At 49.3% G+C, this 27,965-nt stretch overlaps 3 long non-coding RNA genes across 4 annotated transcripts in view; 1 reads left to right on the top strand and 2 right to left on the bottom strand.

The window, feature by feature from the left end:
* The window catches only part of LOC147363358 (uncharacterized), a 45,995-nt gene extending 43,816 nt beyond the window's left edge, over nucleotides 1-2,179 (bottom strand). The window contains exon 1 of the long non-coding RNA XR_015137006.1: nucleotides 1,795-2,179. This is a non-coding gene — a long non-coding RNA (uncharacterized LOC147363358). The remainder of the gene's footprint in view (nucleotides 1-1,794) is intronic.
* Nucleotides 75-4,645, top strand: LOC147363357 (uncharacterized). Its single transcript, XR_015137010.1, has 3 exons — nucleotides 75-232; nucleotides 595-810; nucleotides 3,611-4,645. It is a non-coding gene; the product is annotated as an uncharacterized LOC147363357 (long non-coding RNA).
* Nucleotides 2,202-27,112, bottom strand: LOC147363356 (uncharacterized). 2 transcript variants are annotated; one of them, XR_015137008.1, is made up of 4 exons: nucleotides 26,555-27,112; nucleotides 21,606-21,711; nucleotides 20,819-20,966; nucleotides 2,202-2,465 (listed from the first exon to the last, which is right to left on the bottom strand). It is a non-coding gene; the product is annotated as an uncharacterized LOC147363356 (long non-coding RNA). The 2 variants fall into 2 exon arrangements; XR_015137009.1 differs by lacking the exon at nucleotides 2,202-2,465 and adding an exon at nucleotides 14,608-16,041.
* Nucleotides 27,113-27,965: the final 853 nt, after the last annotated feature.

Below are 27,965 nucleotides of genomic sequence, written 5' to 3'. Positions count from 1 at the left end.
AAACAGAACACATAAATGAGAGAGCTGGGGGCGGGGAGGCGAGGCTGCTTCGGGGAGTTGCTTCCTCTTCTGGTTGATATAGGGAACAGGAGCGTTAGGACAGGGAACTGGGTGGGTGGGGAACCAATTTTCCCCATTTCAACTTCTTTTCTGAATTAAGTTAAGTGCTTGGAGAATCATACTTCCAGCATTCCTGGGACACTGATGCTGCCTCTCCTAACTTTATAAACCAGTGAGTAGGCACGGGCTGAAGCAGCTGGAGGGAGCGGTCCCTGAAGCCCAGAGCTGGGAAGGAGAAAATACAGAGACCATGCAGGACAGATGGAAGATGTTTGAAGGACATTTCCAGGGAGGGGTTCCTTTCCGGTCACCCACGAGCTGCTGCAGAATTTCATCTTGGTGGCAACAGAGTTCTTCTTCCTCTGAGCCAGTCCCTCTGCTTCAGGGCCCAATGTTGGCCATTCCCCACGGGCAGGGAGAAAACAGACATAAGCCCAGGCCCATGGTCCTCAGAGAAACTGAATCAGGCTGAGTCATCTCTTCCCCAGCTCACAAAATCCTGAGCCCTTTCAATGTCTCTAATCTCCCCAACAGGTAACCAGACTGATATCGGTTCATCCTGAGAGTGAAGGAGGAGCAAGTGGGATGCTGGCAAGAGGAGCTTCTCATGCCACAGTTTCTGGAACATGGGGCTGAAAACACCAGGAGGGCTGCGATGTGGACCTAGAAAGCCCAAGGAGTGGCCCACGGAAATGAGTGTCAGAAGTGGAGCCGACCTGCTGGGACGGGACTACATGCCTGAAAGGGATGGTGAGCAGGTCTGACCGGTGGGGCTGGATCCTGAGCAAGGCCATCCTGGAAGGAGATTGGGAAACCCGGCAGATACTAGGCTAGAGTTGGAGCAAGAGCCTAGCTCATGACTGCTTCAACCCGGAGGGAGGCGGGAACCAGGGAGGGAGGGCTAAGGATGGGCCCTGGACAGGCTGTGGCCCTGAGGCTGTATCAGGATCTGGGCTAAAGTCAACATACTCTCCTCAATACAGAGAAGGAGGCAGTCCCAGTTGGTTATCAGTGTCTTCCATCCCTCAGAAGAATCCCGCTGGGTCTGATCTTAGCAGCAGTTTTACCCTCCTGCTCCCCTCAGGGAGTCGTGGAAACCACTGGGGCCCTGGAGAATAATTTGGTAGCCCCCTCACAGACGGTGAAGCGTCTGTCTGCAATGCAGGAGACCTGGGTTCAATCCCTGGGTTGGGAAGATCCCCTGGAGAAGGAAATGGCAGCCCACTCCCGTACTCTTGCCTGGAAAATCCCATGGACAGCGGAGCCTGGTAGGCTACTGTCCATGGGATCGCAAAGAGTCAGACACGACTGAGCGACTTCACTTCACTTCACTTCACATGCTAGAGGACCTCCCACCTTTCCGCTCTCCTTGGGGGATTTTCGAAAGCCCAACCTTCTGAGAGCTGACAAGAAAGAAAGCAGGGTGTTTTCTTGATTTCACAGAGCAGAGCATTCCGCCTACCAAAACTCAAGATAAGGCAGAATTTGAGGCGGTGTGTGTGAAAGAGTGCAAATTCATCCTCACAATTTTCCTGAGATTTCATCTCAAGTATCCTTTAGACGAACAATAAGGAATTCGGTGCTCTTCCCCACCCACTTCTCTTCTTCTCCACACGCGCCTGCACGCACACACACACACACACACACTCACCCTCCCCCGCACCCATTTCAGAATCTTCTCTTTTTTTCTGCTGCAGTTTCTGCTTCCTCCTCCTCCTCCTCCTCCCCGCCTACCTCCTTTCTCGGCAGGAACACACCAGGACCAGGGGCCTCCCAGCCACAGGAACTGGTTTCTCAGAAGGAGCAGTTAATGCAGACCTGACCACAAAGTCAGTGCTGCCCTGAACCCATGTCTCGGTCTCGCCATGTCTACTGTAACCCAAGGAATGATGCAATTGTGTCTTGCAGCCTTTACCCAAACAGGGCCGGTGTTGCCCCAGGGAGCTGGCTCTGCTGCTGTTTTAGGAGCTGACCTTGCTTCTTGTGGCAGGGGGCTGCTTGGGCCCTTCCCAGGGTTCAGCTACTCCCATGGGCTTGGGAAGGGCACTTATAAAATGGGGATTCATAAGCTGACTGCAGAGCATTCCCAAACTGAAGACACACGTGTGACTATATTCATTTTTCCTGGGAATGAAGATCTATTTGTTCTGTCAGATTCTCAAAGGAATCAGACACCCTCTGAATGGTTTTATTAGTTTGCGGCACTAGGTACAACAAGAAATCAAAGTCTGCCTTCTCTCATTTTGCTCCCCGATGCATGTGAGTTTTAAGCAATTCCTTGTCTAAGCCTGGGCCGGTAGAAGTCGGGTTGGGTATCCTGAATATGCAGTTCTTTGGATAGTCACCAAGAGATGATCTGAGCAGGAGATGTGATGTCACCTTCAGGGAGGAGAGTCTCAAGCTGTCTGGAGGGAGGGGAGGAGAAATGAGGATCAGTGGCCTTGAATCCCCCCTCCCTCCCTCCCCCAACCTTCCACCCCGCCAAGGAGAGGCCGGAGCACCTTTCTGGGATGCAGTCCAGGCTCTGCCTTGAACTTGCAGCTCCTAAAGAGCTGCTGTGCAGATTCCAAGTTGCCAAATCCCAGAGGCTCTATTGGACAACCCAACCTCTATCAGCCCAGATGGTATGTGGGCGTCCTGGGCCCTACCCCACTGCAGAGTCAGACCTAAGGAGCTCAACACCAAGCCCCAGATTCCCTGACCTCCCACGGGAGAGGGAAAAGAGAATGGGGGCCACCACCCATCCACCTACCAGCCTCTGAGTCCCTTTAGCCCTTGGCATGGTAATTAACGGCTGGGAAATTCTGCATCAGCCTCAGCAAGCTAATGTGGCAGGAGCTCCCTCCTGACAGCAGAGCTAATAAGAAATTTGCTAATGCAATTGATCACTTTTAAAAAGCCTTATGTCGGTGAGGAAGAACGCTTCTCTGCAGCAGCTCAGTCTAATTGTCAGAGCCAAGCAACGAGCCGCTCTCAAGTGGGTGAGGATGATGTCTTCACTGAATCAGTGGTGCAATGCAGCAGGCGGGGGCTGGGAGGAGGGGTGTGGTGCTGAGCCTGAGGCCCCCGGCTCTTCCGGCTCCTAGGAAGCCAGTCTCTGCAGGCCTGTTCTAAGGGCCTATTAAGGGCCCTGAGCTGCAGCCCCTGTTGGAAGCTGCATTCAGAGCCTCTCCGTTTATGTCACAGGATGAAAATAAGAAACAATTCTGTCTGCAGTGATGGCTGATCTCGGCCTCAGTCAGCGAGTGTCAGCACAGCAGACCCCACTGAGGCTTCTGCTGGAGGGAGGGCTGACATCTCCAGCAAATTTGCTTTTTCTCTCCCAGACCCCTGCAGTGACTCCGTCCACCAGTCCTGAGGCAGGTACAGGGCAAGAAGATTAGAAATTCACCCCAGGCCCACCTAAGCCCACTCCCCGTTGAGATAAAAGACAACTTGTTTTGAATGCCCAGCATTTGGCAAAAACAAAGAATGGTTTCTGGAAGAGGGAGAAACTGCTGCTATTGAGATTTGGGTTCCAGTACTCACTCCGAACCATTTTCCCCCAAAGCAAATCCACAGAGAAGCAAGAGAAGCAAGTAACCTCTGTGAGAATGGAGCCCAGCTACCCGGAACGCTGTTGAAGGGACTAAGGATGTCTGTGTGTCTCGACCCCCACTACTTTCTGGAATAGTTCTCACTCTCGGTTATCCACGGGAATTGGGGGTGGGGGAGAGGGCTGAGGGAGGATCAGCCCCCAACACACAGAGAAATGTCACATCCATCTCAGTCAACTCAGCTTCCCTCTGAACCACATGTTAATCGTGACTATTCCCCCATCCTTTATGTTAATGCTTTGAATTTTGGGTGGAGACACTCAAAGACAACGAAGCAGGAGGACCCGGGTCATAGCTAATGCGTGTACCACACTCAGTAACCCACAGGAGTCTGACACAGCAGGCTGCCTTCCTACTCAAGACCTTCCTTGACCTGACGAGTCTGTGGCCTGATGACTCTCCTAGCCTCTGGGGTGAAGGCGAGGCCAGGCACCAGGAACTGGTGCAGATTTCCTTAAGAGTCTCCCCTGCAGGATGGGAGGTTTTGCAAGAAGGTCCCCAGTGAGTTGAAGCCACCTGTTTCTCTGGGAGCAACCCGAGGGCAGTGGGCAATGCCTCTGGCTTCCCAGAATGCCCTGTGCAGCACCTGGGCAGAGCAGCCTGGGGTCTGAACAGCACAACCTCCAAGTCTTGGTCCAGGGGCTCAACAGCCAAGGCTACAGGGGCAAAGAAGACCATCCTCTGGACCTGCTGGAGATGAAGAGGGTCCCATAGGCATCTTTATGTGCTCTTGAAAATGTACTTTAATATCTAAAGTCCTATCCTCTAACTAAAATTTAAAAACTGTTTTCCTTGTTCTCCCAAGTTTATTTTTCCCAAATCAATTTTAATATTAGTTTTACCAAATTTAAAACACTGATTGCAATGAGACGGAATTGGATTTGTTTAGGGAAAATTTTTTCACTTTTACAAAACTGAGTCTTTCTATTCAAATTACAGTATGTTTTGCCATTTAAATAAAGCCTTGCTATCCAAGGACTTTTTAAAAAGCTGCACTGTCTCTGAATTACCTCCCTTGAAAGCTCACTGACAAAGATCCTATAGACCCTTTCTCACCCAGGGGGTGATGTGTTATTTCGTCCTTGGTGCTGAGGTGAATTACACTCTAAAGGGTGCGTCCTAGCTGCCTTAACTTAAACCAAAAGGCCCTGGGACAAATGGCCATCTTAACATGTCTTGGCCCTGTGACCTCCGACGTGGATTCGCTCATTTTGGATCCACTCCACACACAGGAAGTTGGTCTCTACTTCAAGGCCAACAAAACTAAAACTCCCCTCAGTTTCACCCGGTCAGTGATGGGTATCTCTGGGTCCCAGGAAGGAGACCTAAGGAAGTTAAAGCCCCTTCCTTTAAGACTCAGGGCTGGTGGTTAACCGTTGCTGGTAACTCTCCCCGCCTCACACTTTTCTCCAGTAACTCCTCTGCAGCTTCACAAGGGCGACCTGTGTAGTCACCTAGGGCCTGGTGCTTTGATGGACCCTGGGCTTGGTTTAAGGCCCTGTCATCATCTTGGAATTCTTAATCATTCTGAACAAGGGACCTCACATTTCCGTGTTGCCCTGGCCCTGCAAGTTACATAACTGGTCCTGCTCCTCTGCAATAACTGAAGGCTCAGAAACTGTCAGGACCAGCCTAGGTCGCACTTGGGGGTGACTGGCTGAGTACTGGCCAGTCCAGGTGCAAAACTGGGCCCCCAGGCAGGCTCTGTATCCAGCTCCAGGGAAGGCCTCACTTCTGCCTGCAAATCGGCTCAGATGATGGATTTTTAAGGGAGACTTCACAATGGACTTGATGATTCCTTCCTGGGCTCCTCCTCCCTGCCTGCCTCCCAGGGTCCAGCTCTAACAGTCCACTGAGACTATCCTCAGCGAACCTCGCTGGCTGTCATCTGGACTGCCTCAAGCATGGAGCTGCTCAGTGTTTCCAGAGTTTAGACCCCGGGGGCGAGTGAGTAGTCTGTGTTATCTCTCCAGACTTCTGCCTCTCTCACGACCTCCCGGGAGTCTGGGCCAGCAGCAGAGAGCACTTTCAGACCATTAGCAGGAGCACATCCGGTCTCCTGGGCTCTGGCTGGGAAGTCACTTCGGTGGGAGAAGAGAAGGCCAGAGTTCCTGGGACATAATCCACGAGGGTTACTTAGCCACCAATCAGTGCAATTGGAGAGGTGGGGATCCGCCTGGAAAGTTTGGGGTCACATGTGCCTAGGAACCCTAGGATCTTGCTTCCTTCAGACTCTTCAGCCAGGAAGATGAAGCCAACCTGGGCAATAAAGGAGTCAGGGTACCACCAGGAGGATAGAGACTCAGGGAACTCCCCATGGACATTCATTTTTGAAGGAAGCCTTTCTTCCCAAGACCTGCCCATGAGGATTCTGGCATCAGAAGGATTCATTTGTAATCTCCCAACTGAAGAGACAGAATGAAAGTGTTTAACCATTTACTTAACTCCATCCATCCATTTACACATTCGTCCCTTCATTTACTTGACGCATATGAATGCTTATTTAGGGGTCAGCTATGTTAAGTGCTATGAGGACTGTTGACTCTCATGGTAGAAAGAAGGCAAGAGAACTCTCTGGGGTCCCTTTATTAGAGCACTAATTCCATTCATGAGGGCTCTACCCTCATGACCTACTTAATACCTCTCAAAGTCACCACCTTCTAATACCATCACATTAGGGGTCAGGATTTCAACGTATGAATTTGGGGGAGACACAAACATTTCATAACAGACTATAAGCTCTGTAGGCATGGGGACCATGTCTGTCTTGCTCGCTGCTGTATCCTTAGCCCTTGCCCAGAGTGTGGCACATAACAGTGAAAGTGAAAGTTGCTCAGTCGTATCCAACTCTTTGCGACCCCATGAACTATACAGTCCATGGAATTCTCCAGGCCAGAATACTGGAGTGGGTAGCCTTTCCCTTCTCCAGGGAATCTTCCCAACCCAGGAATCGAACCCAGGTCTCCTGCATTGCAGGCAGATTCTTTACCAGATGAGCCACAAGGGGAGCTGAAGAATACTGGAGTGGGTAGGAAGATGGCACCCCACTCCAGTACTCTTGCCTGGAAAATCCCATGGACGGAGGAGCCTGGTAGGCTGCAGTCCATGGGGTCGAAAAGAATCAGACATGACTGAGCGACTTCCCTTTCACTTTTCACTTTCATTCATTGGAGAAGGAAATGGCAACCCACTCCAGTGTTCTTGCCTGGAGAATCCCAGGGACGGGGGAGCCTGGTGGGCTGCCATCTATGGGGTCGCACAGAGTTGGACATGATTGAAGCGACTCAGCAGCAGCAGCAGCAGCCTATTCCTTCTCCAGCGGATCTTCCTGACCCAGGAATCGAACCAGATGCATTGCAGGTGGCTTCTTTACCACCTGAGCTATCAGGGCATATAACAGGGGCTCAGTAAATATTTCTGGTATGAATGGGTGACAGATTTGACTGCTATTTGGAAGCTCTATAAGAATTCAGAGAACATCTACGTGGGTTGGAAGAGCTGGTATAGACTTCATAGATGAGACAAAAACACAGGAAAAGTTAAGTAACAATACAACAATACAATAAAGATGACAAGGCGATATGTGAAACATGTCAGACAAACAGTGTGAATACTGCATGTTAAAGTAGGGAGAGTGTATCAGCTGTGATGTTTTTGTCAGCAAGTAGCAAAAAAACCTCAACTCAAACTGTCCTCAACTGCAGGGAATTTATTATCTTTCCTAGCTCATGTTCAGAGGAAGGGGAGGCTCAGTGTCTCAAGGAGTCCTTTCCCTCCCACTCTGCCATCTTCGAGTGGGTTTCATCCTCAGGTTGGCTGACAGGATGCCCACAGCAATTCCAGATGTGGAAACATCCCACTGAAAAAGGACAAACTGTCCCTACTCAAGTCTCTTTCCCAGGAGCTTCCTAGCAATTTCTCCCTTTGTCTCACTGGCCAGAACTGGGCCACATGTCCAATCCCAGGCTGACTCCTGGTGAGAGGAGTAGGATTCTGAGACTGGCATAGACCAACCACAATCCACTCACTGAGTTTAAAAGGAGGAGTAAATATCCCATAGAAACTAGGATCTGTTAGACATGTATAAATGGGAGGATGAATACTGGCTAAAAATCAACAGTGCCCACTGCAGCCCACTCCTTTGTATACCAATATCTACTCACGCCATTTTTTAAAAGGTCACTCTCTGCCGAAATTGCCCCAGGAAGGGGCACCTGGCCAGAGAGCAGGAGTGTAAGGGAACCCAGGAGGACTGCTCTGCCATGTGGCTCGCAGCCTCCGGTTTTATGGTGATGGGTTAATTTCTGGGTTGTCTGTCACCAATCATTCACACTTAGGGTCGTTTCTAGTGATGCATGCATTGCTCAGCCAAGATGGATTCCAGCAAGCAGAATTCAGGGAGGTGGGAGGACACGTGGTGTCTCCTTTTGACCTTTCTTGAATTCTTCTGGTTGGTGGTAGCTTGTTAGTCCCATGTTCCTTACCAACACCTCCTGTCATAAAATAATTCACCCTAATGGTTACTATGGTGCCTGGCCAGGGTGGGTGGTTTCAGTCAGTGTTTCCCCTAACATTTAGACCCCAGAATGAGAAGCCCTAATTAGTGAGCTTGGGATGGTCCAGGCCTGGTTTCTGCAAGCAAATGGGAAAAAACTGGCTTTGCACCAGCATAATACCGCATAGGAACCTGCAGCTTCAGATGGGGACGTCTGCCACTGGCTCCTTTGTTCCTGGCTCCACGCTCGGACTGGCCTGGGCACAGTCTGGGGGATGGGCTGTGCACGTGCAGACCCTTAGGGAGGATTTGGGTGATGCTGACATTGTTGCTGACTTCAGAGAAACCAGCTGTAATGCGTTTTGGATGACAGGTTCTTTGTTTTGGGAGAGAAGATCACTGCTCTAAGAGCTCTTAAGAATCCAGGGACAAAGAGGAGAGAAGACTGAGATGAAAGATCAAAAATGGGACAGAGATTTCAAAACAAAAGCAAAAACCATCAGGAGAGCTGCCTTGGAACTTCCCTCACTGGTGGAGGTTGGGGAGGGGCTGCTAATCAGCGCTAGGTCCAGGAAGGGGCAGTTTGGGAAGGGGTGGGGGCGGGTTAGGATTTAGGGCAGCGATCTTGAAACCTTGAGCAGCACTTACATAACAGAGAAAACATCAGTTGTTCGGATGAAAGAATGGGGGAGGGGTGCTTTCCGGAGTTTCGGAGAAGGCTAAAGCCGTCCCCAGCCTCCCATCCACTGGCGCCGCCTCTGCGGCTCCTCAGCCCCGCGGTCTGCAGTGGCCCAAGGACGCTGGCCGCCCTGTCCAAGTGTTAGCTGCTGCGGGGACGACAGCCGGGCTCCCTAATGGAGCTCCCAGGAGCCCAACTCAATCGGCTGCCTGCATTATTAATGCACTATGTCATCCTTCCTTTCACTCGGTCTCAGCTGCTGAAATTTTATAGAGCGGTATTATTAATTGAAGCAATTAGTGCGGGAGATATCAGCATAGCCACGTCAGAGGGCTGGGGATGTGCAGGGCCAGGCTAGGTTCTCTCCCTCTCTTTCCTTGTGCCCCTTTCTCCCTTTCTCCCACCTCCTCCCTGAGCCTCCCTACTCCCTCCTCTCTGATTTCTATTCGCCCCCACTTTCCTCTCTCCTGCTTTTCTAGTTCTCTCTCAGTATCCTTCTGGCGAGACTCAGAGTAGCCACCACCCTTCCCAGGCTCAAATCATTCCCTCTCCAACCAGCATGGGTGGACACACACAATGCCAGAATAACAGCATCATGGTGGCTCACTCCTTACCTGGCGTGACTGGCCCCCATTGAATCAGAATGGAAGACCAGCCTTCATGGTTCTTATTTTGGTTCAGAGCCCCTAGTGGGGGTGGAGGGTGGCAGGTAGAAAAAGCAAGGGCTCACTGCCTGTTAGACCCATTCATTCATTCGTTCATTTTCCCTCGGTGGGTACCCAATCTTATAGTAGGTGATATGGGAAATAAAGAAGATAAAAGAGCTTATGCCTGGAACTGGTTGTAGCCAGAGATACCAGACTAGCTTCTGAAACAGCAAAATAGGGCTCAGCAAAGGGTCTGGGGAAGTGATTCCCCAGCGGGTTGATTGTCCAGCTGTGTGAAACATCCTCTGTGGCCCAGGAAGTGACAAGTAAGGCCTTGGGAAACAAAGGAGCCCCGAGGGGTGAAGAAAGTGAGGTATGAGGTCCCCGCAGGCTGCAGGAGGGTGGGAAAGGTGGGGGGCTGCAGCAAGAGGAAGCAGCTCCTACTACCAGGGATTGAGACTGAGAAGCAACTGGAAAACCTGGCCAAGGGCCGGGACTCCAGGACCCACAGATCCTTTCATCAGGAATTAGAGACACCTGAGAGGCTCATGTTCCCTGTAGAATAAACAGATACCGGGATGGAAACACCCAGGGTGAACAGTCACTCTCTGCCCCTCACCACTCTCCCTGCTCCCCTCGCCCCAGCTCATGGGAACAGGGGCACCTTGGTTACAGAGAGAGATATCCTTGGGCATTTGGGAGCAAGTGGTCTGCTCAGTCACATTAAGTTTTAGTGGGAGTAGGCTCTTGGTTTTTAAACTTGTTTTATTATGAATGTTTTCCAGCCACACTAGAGAGAATATAATAATGAACCTTCATATTATTATAGTTCAGCTTCAAAACTGATCACCTCACAATTAGTTTTCTTTTCTCCACCTTCCCCCAACTTTGCCGGGGGTGGGGGGCGGGGGTGGTGGCAGAAGCACACACTTTAGGGTATCGCAGTCTTGTAAAAAATGATCTGTTCATTTTTCTTCATTTTCTTTTATTAAAAGCAAATGCATGCACACCCTTTCTGACAGACAGACTTTCATGTACAGTGCTTATTTAAATGTGAGAAAAAGATCTATCATGTGGTAAACTTTCCCAGTGTGCCTGGGCAGAGGTAGGATATTAATCATTTACTCCTCCCAGCAGCTAGAGAAGTAGGGATAATTAAGTGATGAGAGAGTGCTCACTTGGGCAGCATATACACTAAAAGAAAAAGTGGTAAGAGAAAGGTCGCCTACAGTAAATCACAGAGGCTCACAAAGCCCCAAACCCCCGCCAGTCATCTCCTTCCCCTCCCAGGGCACCCCTAGAGAAGCTAAGGCCAAAATGAGGGGAAAAAGAAAAATGATGGCTAGTGAGGATATTGATGACTATTGTGGTCTGACCTCAGTTCCTTGAGCTCTGTTTACTGCTTTTCCCGGCTTAGTGGCACCTCTTCCCTGCCTTCTAAGACCCTCATGCTGATCATTGTTACCCCATACGTCCACTGAAAGCCCCCAGGAAAGGGGCTCAGGTTAGCGAGTGAACTGTGGTATCACCTACAGCAGGGCTGCACAACCAACTTTCTACAAGGATGGAAATGTTCTGGTCTGTGCTGTCCAATACGGCAGCCACAAGCCACCTGTGGTTGTTAAGCATTGGAAACGTGGCCCTACACGGAAGTGTGTGCCCTTGAGTGCCAGGTGAAGAAGGCAGGACTTTGTCCTAGGGGTGGTGGGGAACTGTGGTATCTGAGCAAAGGAATGTTTTATGGGAGCAGGAAGGCTTTATGGTTTTATCTGCTTATTGGTCTGATTGCTACCTTACAGGTGATGGACCCTGATCTGAGCTCATGCATAATATCATTTAATTCTCAAATACAGCCCTCTGAGGTTGATGTTTTACAGATGGAGAAACTGAAGCTCAGTTAGGGTAAGTGTCATGCATTAACTGACTGGCAGAGGAATTTGAACCCAAGTCTATCTTATCCTGAAGCCTCAGGACACGATGCAGTGCTGGTTTTAAGAAAATTCAGTTGCTATCAGGATATGAAAATGGACTAGAATAGGAGGAGCTGATGAAGTCTCCAGAATCAATACTGGCACCCAGAGCCCCTAAGTAAATCCTTGCTCATTTTAATTGAATTGAGTAAAGGTTTTGAAAAGTTTTTAAGCCCAACCAGGCTGCCAGGAACTTAATCTGGCCCAGGTATCTAAGAAACTTATTTCTACAGGGGATCCAAGCACTTCCAGGCTCTCACAGTTTGCTATCCACTAGAGGCTAATGAGATGAGCTGCTTGGCAGGGCTGTTCCTAAGGACTGTGATCAGGCCTAGGACTCCCCAAAGGGAACAGGTGTGAAGACTTGCTGTGTGAAGGTGGCATTTCCGCTGGCCCTATCTGCAGGCGCTGTCGGTCCACAGGTCATCTCCAAGAGTATCTGAACTAACTTCCCTAGCTGGGAGCAGGAGCTGGACAAGGGACCTGTAGGGCCCAAACACAAAGTCAATCTAGAGATTCAGAGTTCCAAGAAGCAAGATCAAGACACTCTAATCTCCAGAAAATCACGTTAAGTGAAATTTGTCTTCAGGCCCTGCTGGGCCAGGTTTATCCCTGAGTTCACTCTCAACCTACTCCCAACTAAAACTTCCATTTCTAATACCCCTTAGGTCCTCTTATCAGAAAAAAACATATTTATCCTAAGATGTTAGGACTTCAAACCCAATGAATTATAATCATCTATTCCCCTTATAGGAAAATTGTTTCTTAGTGGAATTCCAGGGTCTCCATTTGGGAGGACAGGGGTTGAATCAAGATCTAACCTGTTTGTACAGAAGACCAGTTTGGCTGATACTGAAACAATTGGGAGGGAGTCTCTAAGAAAACAACTCCAACTAGGCCTGTCAAGTCAGATGAAGTGAGTATTTCAGTCTGCAAGTATTTCCCATCATATACCAGGAGCTGAGAGGCAAACAGAGAGGGAAAGAGGCAACAGATCAAAGAGCCTTGGACTTGATGACAGAAGACTTATCTGAGTTTCAATTCGAGCTCTACCACTGATGATCTGTGTGACCTTAAATAAATTATTGACTTCTCTGAGTCTCCTTTCCAGTTTTCTTTGATTTGAGAGACAGAGCCAAGAGATTAAGAGCCTAAGCTTTGGCAATAGACAGACCTAGGTTTGAACCCTAGTTTTGTCACTCAGGGGCTTCACTGGTGGCTCAGATGGTAAAGAATCTGCCTGCAACTAGGGAGACCCAGGTTCCATCCCAGGGTCAGGAAGATCTCCTGCAGAAGGAAATGGCAAAGCACTCCAGGATCTTGCTTGGAGAATCCCATGGACAGAGGAGCCTAGCGGGCCACGGTCCACGGGGTCACAAAGAGTAGGGCACAACTGAATGACTAACACTTTCACACTTTACTTTGGCAACAAAGGTCCATCTAGTCAAGGCTATGGTTTTTCCAGTGGTCATGTATGGATGTGAGAGTTGGACTGTGAAGAAAGCTGAATGCCGAAGAATTGATGCTTTTGAACTGTGGTGTTGGAGAAGACTCTTGAGAGTCCCTTGGACTGCAAGGAGATCCAACCAGTCCATCCTAAAGGAAATCAGTCCTGGATATTCATTGGAAGGACTGATGCTGAAGCTGAAACTCCAATACTTTGGCCACCTGATGCGAAGAACTGACTCATTGGAAAAGGCCCTGATGCTGGGAAAGATAGAGGGCAGGAGGAGAAGGGGACGACAGAGGATGAGATGGTTGGATGGCATCACCAACTCGATGGACATGAGTTTGAGTAAACTCCAGGGGTTGGTGATGGACAGGGAAGCCTGGCGTGCTGCAGTCTATGGGGTTACAAAGAGTCGGACACGACTGAGCGACTGTACTGAACTGAACTGAACTGATGGTGGGCCTTGGGAAAATTCCTTAATCTCTCTAGGTTTTACTTTCCTCACCTGGAAAATGAGGACAGCAGTTCTACCTTTCCTGGTTGTTGTAAGAATTAAATATAATGAGTGGGTAGTGCTTCATATACTGTTTCAGATAGAATCTCAATATGTTAATTATTATTATATTCATGGTTTGTTGCCCTGGGATAAGGTGTCAGACAAAGAGGAAAAAGAAATGCTGGAAACTAGGGGAGGGATATCAGAAATGAAGCTGGGTCAGTGAGAGGATAAGGCCAAACAAGGATGGCCTGGGCTCTGCAGCCAGGCAAACCTATGCAGAGTTGTGCAGTTGTGTACAAAGGTGCATGGCTGAGGGGAGAGTGGGGTCTGAAATCCCACCTAAACCCTACTCTCTAGACAAGCTTTGCCTGTGCTGGCAGCATCCTGCATGGGGCAGGGCAGGCAAAGGACAAGGCCTGTGCTAAGGACTGGGGGTAGATCAGCCTCTGGGGTAGGCAGAGGTGGAAGGAAGGAAGGAAGTCTTGCAGCTGAAGGAGTCTGATGGCAGCAGCTGGTATTCCAAGGACTCAGCTACAAAGACAACCTCACATGGGAGGGCAGGGCACAAAGCATTCCAGAGCATTTCAGGGCTAGTAGGAAACAAAGACCAGGGTTCAAACAAAGGGCTACCCGAGCACGATGAGGCCAGCAGGCGTAAGCAGAGGGCCCTGATGTCAGAACAGACTGGAAGGTTGGGCTGGGCCCAAGTTCAAGGCTGACTCTCTGCTGGGTCACAGAGGATGAACAACTAGGGCCTGAATGAGCTATTGCTGTTGCTGCTGATGAAATGGGCAGCTGTTTATGCTAGACAGGGTAGGTTGTAGGGGTGGGGAGCTGGGCAGAGCTATACATTTTTTTCCCAGCCCCTTTGGCCTTTGAGTGCTCTTCATGATCTGTGAGGTGGTGTGGGAGGTTTTACCTCTTTTAGGAAGAGTGGCCTCCCAAATGAAACGGTGTTAGGAGCAGGGAAACACTCCTCTGCCCAGGAATATTGGCTTTATGGTTCCTATGCCTGGGTCATTTCTTTGGATAAAGTCAAAGGTCACAAGTTCAGATGCCATGGGAGTAATAGGGAGCGGTGAGGACGTGGCAGATGTTAAAGCAGATGTTTTAATGAGTGTTTAAGGAAAGTAGCAGCTGCTCAGCTCAATGGGAATATATGCCCAACACTTTCAGTTCTCCAATTTTCCAAAAGAAGCCAGAAATCTAAATTTTATTTTTAAAAGTCCTTTTAATTAAATACCTATTTTTTAATACCAACAATTAATTTTTTCATTTACAGAACTCTTGACATTTTCATGATCTGACCAAACCCACAAGCATCTGTGGGTCACACGTGGACTCTGGCTTGGGAATTCCTCTCTCTAGGATCTCCTGGGAATGCAGCCCTCTCTGAGAGAGGTCTCACACTGGGTGCCTAACCTCTCCAGGAGGGTGTCCTACTCCAATACACTCATCCTGTCTTGTCCCTAGGGTGCTCATTCTTCCATTTCCCAGAGGCTCTGGGCATCTGAAGAAGATGGGAGAGGTGGGAAAGAGCACAGAAAAAAGAGGTGTCATACTGAAGACAAGCCTGTCTGACATCACACTTTGTCCCCCAGGACCGGTTGTGACTGTCCTCCACTGGTCACAGTCGGACACAGGTTTTGGGAGATGTGACGACAGCTCTGAGACCAAGACTCGGTGGGTCCCACAGCTTTGTTCCATGTACTGTGAGCTGGTCCAATGCTGAGGGTTCAAGGCCTCCCCCTGTGAACCACCTGTTTTCTCTCCCTCCTAAACCACCTCTTCCAGCCTCCGTCACTCTGTGGTTGTTTTTCTAAGACTTATCTTACTGTATTTTACTAGCAAGCTATCACTTCTCACGTCTCAGCTCTGAACCTTTCAGCTGTGGTTTCTACTCAGGACTTAATGCACTCAGAAGAAGTAATTAATATATCCTTCTTCCCTGCCCTGAGCACAGCATCTCTAGACAAGAGGGAGGGGTCTAGATACAAAGTCTGACTTCAATGCAATAAATAAATCATAAACATTATTACCTAGCTGAGAAACTGGGGCTTGGAGGGTCTTTAGTCCTCTGTCAGAGATCACCAGGTAGTAAATGGAGGTGGGACTCACCTCCAGAGCATCTGCATTTGTTTTATTATATTTTATGGTTGGGGTAAGGCTTCCCAAGTGGCTCAAGTGGTGAAGAATCTGCCTGCCAATGCAGGAGACATGAGTTTGATCCCCGGGTCAGAAAAATTCCCTGGAGGAAGAAATGGCAATGCACTCCAGTATTCTCGCCTGGAACATCCCATGGACAGAGGAGCCCGGCGGGCTACAGTCCACAGGGTCCCGAACAGTTGGACACGATTGAGTGACTGAGCAGAAGCACGAATGGTCAGGGTAATAGGTTCTGTCTTCCAGAGGTCCTTCCCCCAACTTCTACTCCCTCCCCCATCTCCCAGCTAGGAAGAGGGTTTGAGGCCAGACTGCAGGCCTGCGCTGGGAGGTCTCTGGAGAATGCAAGAGAAATGCAAGGCAGAGTCTCTCAGTCTGGTTGGTGAGAGGAGATAAACAAGCAACACCACAGACGTCTCCATGGTTCCCTCCTTCCTTTCACAGGCATTGACTTGGGCCTCAGCTGTGTAGCCTGTAACCCACTGGGGAGAAAAGATTTTGACTCCATCAAGTTAAAGCTGTAAGCATCTTTTTGGATCATCTAACTATATATGATCTGGAGATTTCAATCTCTCTTTCTCTTTCAGCAGCATTTTAGAAGTCTGGCCCATTAATTAGATTAAGTTGAATTCTCTGGTCAAAGCAGGTAGAGGAAATCGTGTCCACTTGGTCCCCCCCACACCGCCGGCCATCTGAGTAGTCTCTGAGGAACCCTCCTGGGAAAAACAGTGTGAAAAATCATTAATCCAACCCAACCCCTGGAAATCCCGGTTTTGGAAACTGAGATTCTGAGAGGTTAAATTACTTGCCCAAGGTCATATAACTGCACCTCCTAATGGCAGGCAGGTCTCTTTGCTTGGCCCCTGTGCTTTAGTAGTGTGAACTGGAAGGCTCCAAAAAGCGAAGGTAAGTGGTGGGGAAGCAGAAGGCAGACAGTTCAGCAGGATCTCCCATGTCAGGGAGGCAGGAAACTTGAGGGGAGGCCCTGCTGGGTGGTTGAGGGGGCAGAGGGTCAAGCAGGTGTTAAATTCCAGAAGCCAAAAGATAAGCAGTGTGAGGCCAGGGCAAACGGGTGGGGCTAGGATCAGGTTGGGTGTGGAGAAAAGGCTTGAGGCACAGGCTTCAGTGAAGATACAGTTGGAGGGTTGGGTTTTTCCCCAAGTTCACCCAGTTGAATCTGCTGATTCTGGACTCCAACCTGGACTCCAAACGTTTTTGACTTTGAAAGGACAACAGAAGGCTGAAAGCCCAGGCAGACAGGCAGGCACTGTTGAGTGGAAGGGGTGTACTGAGCAAACCTTAGGACAGCAGCTGGGCTGTGCTTAGTCGCTTGGTCACGTCCGACTCTGCGACCCCATGTACTGAAGCCCGCCAGGCTCCTCTGTCCATAGAATTCTCCAGGCAAGAATACTGGAGTGGGTTGCCATGCTCTCCTCCAGGGGATCTTCCCAACCCAGGAATCAAACCTAGGTCTCCCACATTGCAGGCAGATTCTTTACCATCTGAACCACGAGGGAAGCCAGGATGGCAGCTGTGCTGCATTAAAAATGAATCAAGATGGGACTTCCCTGGTGGCCTAGTGGCTAGGACTCCAGGCTCCCAATGCAGGGGGCTTGGGTTCGACCCCTGATTAGGAAATTAGACCACGCATGGCATAACTAAAAATTCCCACATGCCATAACTAAAGATCCTGCATGCCATAACTAAGACCCAGTGCAGCCAAATAAATAAATAAATATTTTTTAAAAAAATGAATCAAGATGATGTTTGAATGAAAACAAGAATGGAGTGCTAGGGAAGAGGCACTCTCCTGGCTCCCTTGCTCAGGTGAGGCAACATTCTGCAGTAGGGCCAAGTCAGCCCCAGAAGCCAGCCCATGGCTCCCAGTGTCTATGCAAATGAGACAAGACAGGTGGAGGTAGCCTGGGAGAATGGCCCTTCCTAGGGGCTTCTGGGAACCTTCATTCTCTTACCCACAAAATGGACACAATCATCTCAACTTGGCCTCCATCTAGGGACTAACATAAACAGCAAATGAAATCAAATTGAGACCCATTGAAGCCTTCTACCAAGGCTAGGGTTGCAACTCCCCATGCCATCAGAGGTGGCAAAATATGTGCACTGGCCCGGGGAGAGGGTGTGGAGACTGGAGAGTGCTTGCCCTGCTCGAAGGCATTCAGAGTAAAGATTCTAAAGCCACATACTGGCCAGATGAAAGGCAGCAGCCCCACACCCTGTCCCTGCTTGCAGTACCTCAACTAAGGTTTTGGCAGATAATTGCTTATGGTCTGAGCCTCCCAGTGAGATATATATACAAAAGAGGCCTCAAGAACTGTTCAGTCCATAGTGAGAGCCACCGGCCCCATGGGGCAGTTTACATTTAGATTTCAATGAATTAAATTTAAAAAGTTAGTTCTTCAGTCACACTTAGCCAAATTTCAAGTGCTCCATAGCCACGTGAGGCTAGTGGCTACCAAACTAGACAGCTCAGACATAGAGCACTTTCATCAGCAACAGCAAGTTCTGTGGGTTGGGGCTGCTTTAAGACTGTCATGGTGGAATGATAGGTATTGGGGTAAAAGGTTTCTGCCTTGAGGCTTCCCAATACAATACATCATGCATTTCCTTCTTTCTCAGCCTAAATTCAAGGTTAACCCTGGAGCCCTTCACTGCTTACCCACTTCCTTTAAGCCCCAGGCTTTAATAACTCACTCCTAAGAGTGAAGTCTTCATGCTCATTTTGCAGTTGCTGAGGACTCAAGGTCTAGTGGGAGTGGGCAAGGGCTCTTCCCAGGTTATATGTCCTCCACTACATTAATGATTGACAGCAGGAATTTCTGAACCCCAAGGGAGAATGGCAAGCATGAAAAGACAGGGAGAAATTCTGGGGCAGTTAGGACTGAATTGAATGGTGAAGTGAAAGCCGCTCAGTCATGTTCAACTCTTGGCAACCCCAAGGACTGTAGCCCACCAGCTTGCTCTGTCCATGGAATTCTCCAGGCAAGAATGCTGAAGTGGGCAGCCATTCCAGTGGTACCCAAACTGCCTGGTGGAGGTGCCCACCTGCTCCTATCCAGAAAAGCCACAAAGAGCACATCCCAGCTCTTCCACTTGCTAGCTGTGTAACTTGGGCTTTCTAGACTCTCTGAGTCTGTTTTTTCCTGGGTAAAATAGGAACAGTACTTACTTCAGAGGTTGTCTTAAGGATTAAATGAGTTTCTGGATGGAAGGTAGCTAGAATAGTGTCAGCATGGGATAAGCATTAGTCATGGTAGTAGTATTTGATTATTTGTATCACGGCCTTGATAGAGGTTGTGAAAAGGCAAGTTCACATACTTAGCACACTAGCATGCTCCCAACCCTCCCACGTACCTCCTAGATTTTTCCACCATGGTGCCTATTGAAACACTTCATTATTTGTTTATTTGGTTTTGAAAGCCAAGGCTGGACCCCATCACCAAGGTCTTAGCCTGCCTTTGCCCTACTATAGAGCTCCCTTGGTTTTTCCAACACTCCCTCCCCAGCACTCTGAGTACTACCCAAGCCAAACCTAGGCCCCAGAGCTCCTTCGGGAAAGCAGCACAGGCTTGTCTTTATGCAGGGCAGTTAAGGGTTGGCCCTGAAAGTCCACGTGACCCAAAACCAGTGCATCCAGACACTGGCACCCCAAGAGGAGCATCTGAAGCCAAAAACAGGTTGAGGCAACCAGATTTCCTCTCTCCAGAATGTGAGTAAAGGAAGACCCAAAGACTGGGTAATTGGTTAGCAACAGAGGCTGAAGTTGAAAGGCGAGGACACCACAGAAGTCCATGATGGTCGAGTGAGAGCTGAGGGGAAGGGGCAACAGAAGGTACAAGTGCAGTGAAAGGGGCCCCCGGGACTCTGGGCTGGGAAGTGAAGATCTGTCTGGGGGAGGAAAGCAGCAAGGCCCCCTCTACTCTACATGCACTTCTCAGCACGGGCTCGGAAACACTGCGGCTTTTGCCTTCTCCTTCACTGGAAACCTGGAAGGGACCTGGAGTAACTATCAGCACAAAGGCTCCGGAAGCACCTTTAGGATGTGCTAGAAATGGCACCCCACTCCAGCACTCTTGCCTGGAAAATCCCGTGGACGGAGGAGCCTGGTGGGCTGCAGTCCATGGGGTCGCTAAGAGTCGGACACGACTGAGCGACTTCACTTTCACTTTTCACTTTCATGCATTGGAGAAGGCAATGGCACCCCACTCCAGCACTCTTGCCTGGAAAATCCCATGGACAGAGGAGCCTGGTGAGTTGCCATCTATGGGGTCGCTCAGAGTCGGACACGACTGAAGCGACTTAGCAGCAGCAGAAACTACTAATAGGAAAAGCAGCTGCCATCAACATAAACCATTTCTGGGTCATAACTTTCAGTGCAAACACAGCACTGTTGTGCCCTCAGCTCCCAGCAGATCCTTTCAGATGGGCAGATGAGGGTCTGGCTCCCGGACGGAGCAGGTGATCTGCCCAGGCAGAGTGATGGCCGCTTTCTCCTTCTGGCTCCACAGGGTCTGTCTGTCAGAGAGAATTGGCTTCCAAGGTAAAGAGGCCCCACTTCAATCAAGGGCCTACCAATGTGATTTGATGAACTGTTAACAGAGCAGTTCTCCCCACAAAGAGGCTCTTTGGCTGAAAATAGATGAGTCAACCCAGGGGGCCATGTTAATCCCTTGGGCAAGTTCATTGGCCTTTCTGGGGCCCAGGGAACTCATCGGTAGAAAAGGAGAGAATGAGGAGTAGTTGCCTATCTAGGGCTCCTTGCATTTTGTTCATTGATCCCAGGGACCCTCCAGACACATCTCCTTCTTCAGCCTATCAGCGCTTGGCCTTCCTAACAAGCTAAGCTCCTATAAAACAAACCAGAGAAATGCTGCTGTTCCTGGCTTGTCTCTCCGTTTCCTTCCTCTGACATGACAAAGGTCTGTGTTAGGGATCATCAGCTGGGCTGGGGGGTGAGAACAGTTAGCAGACAGAAGCGGTGACAGGACCCCACACTCACTGAGCAGAGAGGCCTGGCATCAGCCTTAGTTGTCATGTTGACACCCTGCTTACGCGGAAAGCTGGGTGAGACAGCCTGGCACATTGTAGGTACCTCTGGGAAAACTACAAAAGGAAAATTTTAAACACACACACATAACAACCACAGCTTCCTAGGTAGTCAACACCTCCTCTGCCTGTGAAAAGGAGCCTGGCCCTGTTTTGGGGGTGGAGGGGGTAGGGAGAGCGTTCGGCCCTACCTACCTGGGCCCTGAGGCTCTGGGAACACAGAGGCCATTTTCATCCAGCCTTCAGAAGTTTCCTTTTGTGGCATCTCGATGATAAAAATATTCCTCCCTGAAGGTGCAACCGTGGCTCAGCAGATGTCCCTGACTGAGCACTTGGGAAGGAGCTATTAAAAGGAACGTAATTAGGTTGTCATCCTGGGGCCTCCGAGCCAGGCTTCCGAACGCCATCTTTGTTGAAAGCTTTCTATACGTCAAATATTTGCAGAACCCGATTTATCCAAAAGTCTGTTAATACCCAATAGGACTGAGTGAAGAAAAGGCAAAATGACACGTCCGCTCAAGGTTGGCCTCAGGCCCTAAGACTTCTTTTTCTGTGTCTGTTGCCCATTTTGGGTCCTGGCCTCGCTTCCTGATTTCCTCTCCCCTCCTTCACAGCCTCTCATCACAATTTGCTCTCAGGAAAGGCTCTCTCAGTCATTTACCCCTTAGCATGGATGTAGGTGAGTCTCTGAGCATTTCCTCTCTCTCCAGCAACATAGGATTCATGCCTGAGCTCTGTACACTTCAGAAAACAGAAGGCTCTGTCTCCTTTCATAAAAGGGATGTCAGGCACAGGAGCCAAGCGGGGAGGGCCTTTCTAGTGACCCTGTAATTTGTTTCAGGCAGCTACCTACCAGTCTGTGTCTGGAGCCAGTCCTGAATCCAAGCTCCTTTCTGCTTTGAGGTCTGTTATAATCACTCCCCTCCCTCCTTCTTGTTTATTCTACAGGCTCACCTGCCCATCCAACTCCTTGGCCACTCACCTGTCTATGCATCCGTCAGTTACTGAGAGGAACCGTGTTGAATGGGGAAGACAGTGGTGAGCACCAGCAGCCACGAGCTTTGTCTTCATGGAGGGAGACAGCAGAGCTGGAAAAAGACCTTCATCAGATAATTCCAGAAACCAGTAGAAACACAGGAGAAGGAAGTCCATGGTGCTGTGAGGATGTGTTGTGTAAATCAGCTCTCTCTCTAGGCCTCTGTTTCTCCATCCATCACATGGAATTAATCCTCTTTTATCCCAATTTGACCAGGATGATGCAAAGATGAAGTAAATGAATATATATCTACTTAAAATGAGCTATTGAACATGAACATGTGTGGGAATACACAGGCAGAAAAGAAACCAAGATTGAATAAGCCATTTAACATAAGCAGACTTTGTGTTTTATTTACTGTTTTATCCTCAGTACCTACAACTGTGCCTGACATATAATAAGGACTCAGTTGCTGCTACTGCTGCTAAGTTGCTTCAGTCGTGTCCGACTCTGTGCGACCCCACAGAAGGCAGCCCACCAGGCTCCTCCGTCCCTGGGATTCTCCAGGCAAGAACACTGGAGTGGGTTGCCATTTCCTTCTCCAATGCATGAAAGGGAAAAGGGAAAGTGACACGACTCTTAGCGACCCCATGGACTGCAGCCTACTAGACTCCTCCGTCCATGGGATTTTCCAGGCAAGAGTACTGGAGTGGGGTGCCAGTGCCTTCTCCGAAGGACTCAGTACCCATTTGTAAAATGATGAATAAACACATAAACATCTATTCCATCCTACGCACATGCTAAGTACTTCATAGGCATTATCGCACTTAGCCGTTACAAACATCTCTTTACCAGAGGGGTTGAAATACTCCCATTTTGCAGATATGAAAGCTGAGGCTCAGACTGGTTAAATAAATACAGCTGGTACTTGACAGGATTTAAATTTAAATTTAAGTTCTTCTAATGCCATTCCCTCAGCTCTTTCCACCTCTGTTATGTCTCAGGAGAAAAGATGGTGTGACACACACTCATGTTTCTGTGCATTAAATGAGATAGTCCTTGTTGAAAGCCGCAGCACCTGGTATGCAGTCAGTGCTCTACTAATCTATTATTATAATACTGTATTTATTAATGTCTATTTTTCATAACTGCATTGTAAACACCTCAAAGGCAGGGGCCATTTCCTCCACAAGCAGAACAGAGTAGTTGCCTAACGTACAAGTGAAAGTCACTCAGTCGTGTCCAACTCTTGCGACCCCATGGACTGTAGCCCGCAAGGTTCCTCTGTCCATGGGATTCTCCAGGCAAGAACACTGGAGTGGGTTGCCATTTTAAATAGCATTGTTTTTGAATATAACATGAAGCAGAATGGCCTCCTTTAAGGCAGGGCTTTGTGCTCTGTGGCATTGTCAGTCTGACTGTGACTTTAATGAAAAGCCAGAGAAGGCCCATGACTGTCTAGTGGCTTGGAAGCCTGGTGGTCAGCAAGGAAATGGCTGGAGTCGGAAACCAACGAAAAGAATAGTAACCAACAAGTGTAGAACTCCTTGGGCCTGGCTCTGACCTTCCACTGACACCAGGTGACATTCTGACAACCTCTGGCTCCGCCTCCAGGGCCTGCAAATCTGGTTCATCTAGGCCTGCGATAGGCTCGGCATAGCAGAGGTGGGTGGGGCCTTGGAGAGAATCTGAACCAATCATCTAGCTCCACACTTGCGGCCTAGGACTAGGTGGTGCCGGAGGCCAACTTGACTCCGGAAGAGAAGTCAGGGAACAAGTTTTCTTGGAAAACTTTCCTTCCCTGCCCCATCCAGAGACAATGCAGGAAAAGGGACTTAGTCTTTGGTATGGTACTTTCCTAGCACTGAGCCTCAGTGAAGTCAGGGAAGAAGTTTTCTTGGAAAACTTTCCTTCCTTGCCCCACCCAGAGACAATGCAGGAAAAGGGACTTAGTCTTTGGCATGGTACTTTACTAGCACTGAGCCTTAGTGCCTTAATCCCTGAAATGGAATAATAGTTCCATTTCCATAGGGTTGTAGCGATTAAATAAAATATAACATGTTAAATAACACAGGTACCTAATTCAAGTGCTCAGAAAAATCAGTTGCCTCTGAATATGCAGTGTGCCTGAGGGCAGGAACTGTATCTGAACCGTAGCTTGCCTGGGTGCCCTAGGGCTTTCAATTGTTCTAGGGCTTTTAATTGTTCGTACAATGTTGAATGAAAGCCAAATGGCTGGAAATCTCCATTCATACTTCATCTCTTCCAGTTAGCTTTGCCTGTTAATGGTCTCCCGAAAAATCTCTAGAAGATTTAACACCCTAATCTTTTCTCCCACTTCCAGGAGGGCTCAGGGACAACATGAAGGCCTGGGTACCTGGAGAGGAAAGGGGGCACTTTCGTAACAAAGACAGCTTTGTGGTGTGACCAGCCTCTGCTGGGCTGCTTGCACTCTCATTTTGGAACTTCTTGCTTCAGAATGCTAGGGCAGCAGTTTTGGCCCACTGTGGGTTATATGAAGGATATTAAAGATAGCATCTGGCTGCCAGTGAGTGAGGATATGAGAGGGGCTGAGTTGCCCTTAGCGGGTGGATGTGTTCCAGTTAGAATTAGGGAATGAACAATTTAGATGAGTGGTTAGAATTTGGGCACTAAGATTAGAGTTTGGAAGTCAACTAGAGTTAGGATTTGGTAATTAGTTTCTGTTGAATTTCTGAATGAGAAATGGAAAGTTGCTAGTAGGCAGATATGGTGGGGGCCATCTCTTTCATATAAAATTTAAAATGTTCTATTCCAAAGGCTTGCCTCCTTGGGGACCCAGAAATCTCTTTCCTCTGGCTCCTCAACAGGCCTGGGTGTACATGCAGACCAAGAAGGTTAAGCATCTACTACATTTCAGGTGTTATATCTAGCGTATATTGTCCCAAAGGTATCTGGGATGTCCCCTGCAATGAAGCTGAGATTGGGATATTAATGATCTGGTCTAGACCCACCTTTGGCATAGCCCAGTGACTTTGGAGGAAACGTAAATCTCCCAGCCTCAGTTTTTCCATCTGGCAAATGGACATAACCTCAGAAGAGTGTTTGGAAAACCTCAAGTGATCATGGAGTAAAAACTTCAAAGTACAGATGCTTTCTGGTGGAGTAAGCTGTTCCAAAGTGAACTACAGGGCAAAGTCAGGGCACCTTACCCTTGGGAAAGGCTGAAACTCCTCCCTCCCTCCATGAAATCCCAGGTTTTTCAGCTCTTGCCACATTCACCCAGTCTTTTGCAAACCATTTCTGGCAGAACTTATGCCTCTGAACAGGAACTGACAAAGAAGCAACTCACACTAAAAACTTTCCAAGTTCCTACTCCTCCCCAACACACACACGTACACCAGCCAGCTCTGGGGCTGCAGTATGAGACACCTGGATAAAGTAGGCACTCAACAAATATTTATCAAATGAATGAATGAATGAGGGAGTGAGTGAGTGGCTGCATGAATGAGCAGACACACCCTTAGAGAATGAGACAGCTTCCTAATCCAGGATGCTGAGTCCTCCCAAAGAAAGTCATTTGGGACTTTCCTAGTGAGTGCTCCATGACAGAGCCACACTCTATCCTTTTCCTCAAGCCCCATATCTTCTTTTCTCCCCAACTTCATTGTGGTGGACTATGTCCTAGACTCCTTTGGGACCATATATGCTACAATGAATACTTCTCAATACTTGATACGTAGTACATGCCCAATAAATGTGTGATGAAGTGGGAGATAAATAAGATTTGGACCCTGTCTTCCAAAAGTTTACAGTTCAGTGGGAGAGAAAACATAGATATATAAGTACTATATGAAAAAACACCATAGGTAACTGGTACCAGAAAAAGGCTAAGGAATATATGCTATAGAAGGTCAGAGCTGAGAAAATTGACTATGAGCTGAAAAAGTGAGGGAATGCTTCATGAAAGAAGTGAATGAGGCTTAAGGGTAGACTGAAGGAAAAGAAAGGTTTGGAGGCAAGGGAGAAGGTGTTGTTGATAGAGGCAATGGGCTGCCCCCAGCAGGAAGGCCAGTTCAAGTTATGTTCTGAAAACCTGAGTTGATTTAGTACAGCTAGACAGCTGATTCAAATAGAAGAGTGTGGCTTGTACCATAAGTGAGTGAGTGAAGTCACTCAGTAGTGTCCGACTCTTTGTGATCCCATGGACTGCAGCCTACCAGGCTCCTCTGTTCATGGGATTTTCCAGGCAAGAGTACTGGAGTGGGGTGCCATTGCCTTCTCCATTACCATAAGTAGGTTGTGGAAACACTGTAGGAGCTTTGAATTCGAGGAGAAGAGATTTGGATCAAAAGGCTGTGTGTGTGCTGAGCTGCTTCAGTCATGTCCAACTCTTTGCGACCCTATGGACCATAGCCCACCAGGTTTCTCTGTCCATGGGATTCTCCAGGCAAGAATACTATAGTGGGTTGCCATGCCCTCCTCCAGGGGATCTTCCTGACCCAGGAATCAAACCCTTATCTCTTATGTCTCCTGCACTGGCAGGCAGGTTCTTTACCACTAGAGCCACCTGGGAAGCCCAGCACCTTTTTTTAACCTGGTGGACTGTAGCTAGTGCAAGGTTTTGAGCAGTGGAAGGAAGTGCAAGGAATGTTGTGGGGTGTGGAAAGATGATTTTCGGGAGGCTGGCAGGTAAGGAGCAAAAGTGAGTAATGTGCCAGCACAGGGTGGGCCAGAGCCAAGTCTTGGGCAGAGAGGCCACTTTCATTTCTTTCTTTCTGTTTCTTTCATTCATTCAAATAGTGATTGCCCCCTCCCAGGCCCAGCACAGGTAAACAGAGCAGATACCAGCCCTCCTTTTCTGGGCCTGGGGCTCTACTCTTGGCCCCCACCTATGTGTCCAGCCCCAAGGCTTGGGACCACGCGGACCAAAGGCAAGGGCTGGGGGAGGGATGAAATTGGCTCTGACCTCTCACCTGCAGCTTCTTTCTACAAAACCTCTCATCCTCACGGTCCGGAGTCTCGGGCCCTCTTCCTCCCGATCATGCCCCACCCTGACCACCACCGGCCACACCTGGAAGGGAAGGAATTGTGGGAACAAGGGGTAGCCTTTGCAGGAGGTGGCGCAACCGGAAAATGGGCTGAGGCAGCGGCCGGGAAGGGGGACTGAGGGATGATGGCCTAGGAAGGCGCTTCCCGAGGACGGCCACACCCGCCCGGAAGCTGGACGAGCGTTTGGGCGGTGTGGCCACGGGGCGGGGGGACACGTAGCCTCCCGGCAGGAAGCAAAAACTGGAAGCGGGGCTCCGGACGCGCCCAGCGGGTCCTCTGCGCCCCCTGCCGAGCGCCGGCCTCCACTGCACGCACCGCCGCCGCCCCTGCACACCAGGACCCGACCCGGCGGCGGGCAGGCCCCGGGAACCCGCCATCCCTCCCTACCTGGCCGCGGGAGGAGGGAGGTGGGAGTTGGAATCTTTTTTGTAATACAAATAGAGGCGCTCCCGTGATGGCCTAAAGCTGGTTAGGGGCCGGCCTTACCAGGTGCTTGAAATTCCACCGTTACAGATTCCATTCTTTGGAAGGGTGGAGTCTTCAACTTCTATTGGGTATTTTAACAGTGAGGCCTTATCAGATACGTCTGGAAAGGGGCTTGGAAGGACTAGGTGGGCAAAGTCGTTCATTCCTTCCCCCAGCCAAGCTTTTTTTTTTTTAAGAGCTCACTTGCCGGGACCATCCTGAAGGTGACTCAGAACCAGCAGCCATACTGCGGCAGTGCTGGGTTGTGAAAGGCTAGTTTCTGCCGCCATGCTTTGAATTTTGTGAGTCACTGGGTAATTGACCACCAGCCCCCAGCCCCCAACCTCCTCCAGGAAGTCTGCCTTGACTTTTTGGGTGTGTGGTTACAGGCAAAGTCAGAACTGTCAGTTTGGCAGGCCAGGTTCCCTGTTTATTTACCACGAATTCTATTTGGTCTCTCCAGGCTCATTGAGTGCCCAGGGGCAGAAAACCTTCATTGGCTGGGGCACTTCTCTAAAGGAGAAGCAGAATATAAAGGGAGCAAATGCTCCCATTTCCTGTCCAATCAAGGATAAACCCATGCTGTCCTCAAGGGCCATTTGCATCTGGTCACACATTACCTGATCCCTTGGAGCAGGGGCTGGCAACCCACTCCAGTATTCTTACCGGGAAAATCCCATGGACTGAGGAGCCTGGTGGGCTACAGTCCATAGGGTCGCAAAGAGTAGGACAACTGAAGCGGCTTACCATGTACGCATGCCACACCTATGATCTTTGTGAGCACCCATCACAGACAGTCTGTTCTCCAAAGACAGCCAGGAGGTCACATAAGATCATGAATGCTCATAAACTTAAGTTAGACTGTCTCTC

Source organism: Bos grunniens, chromosome 11, assembly GCF_055505025.1.
Source record: "Bos grunniens cultivar Pamir isolate PY7600 chromosome 11, Bosgru_T2T1.0, whole genome shotgun sequence".
NCBI classification, from domain to species: Eukaryota; Metazoa; Chordata; class Mammalia; order Artiodactyla; family Bovidae; genus Bos; species Bos grunniens.
The sequence above is the reverse complement of the archived record's forward strand: the minus strand, read 5'-3'. Positions and strand labels throughout refer to the sequence as shown.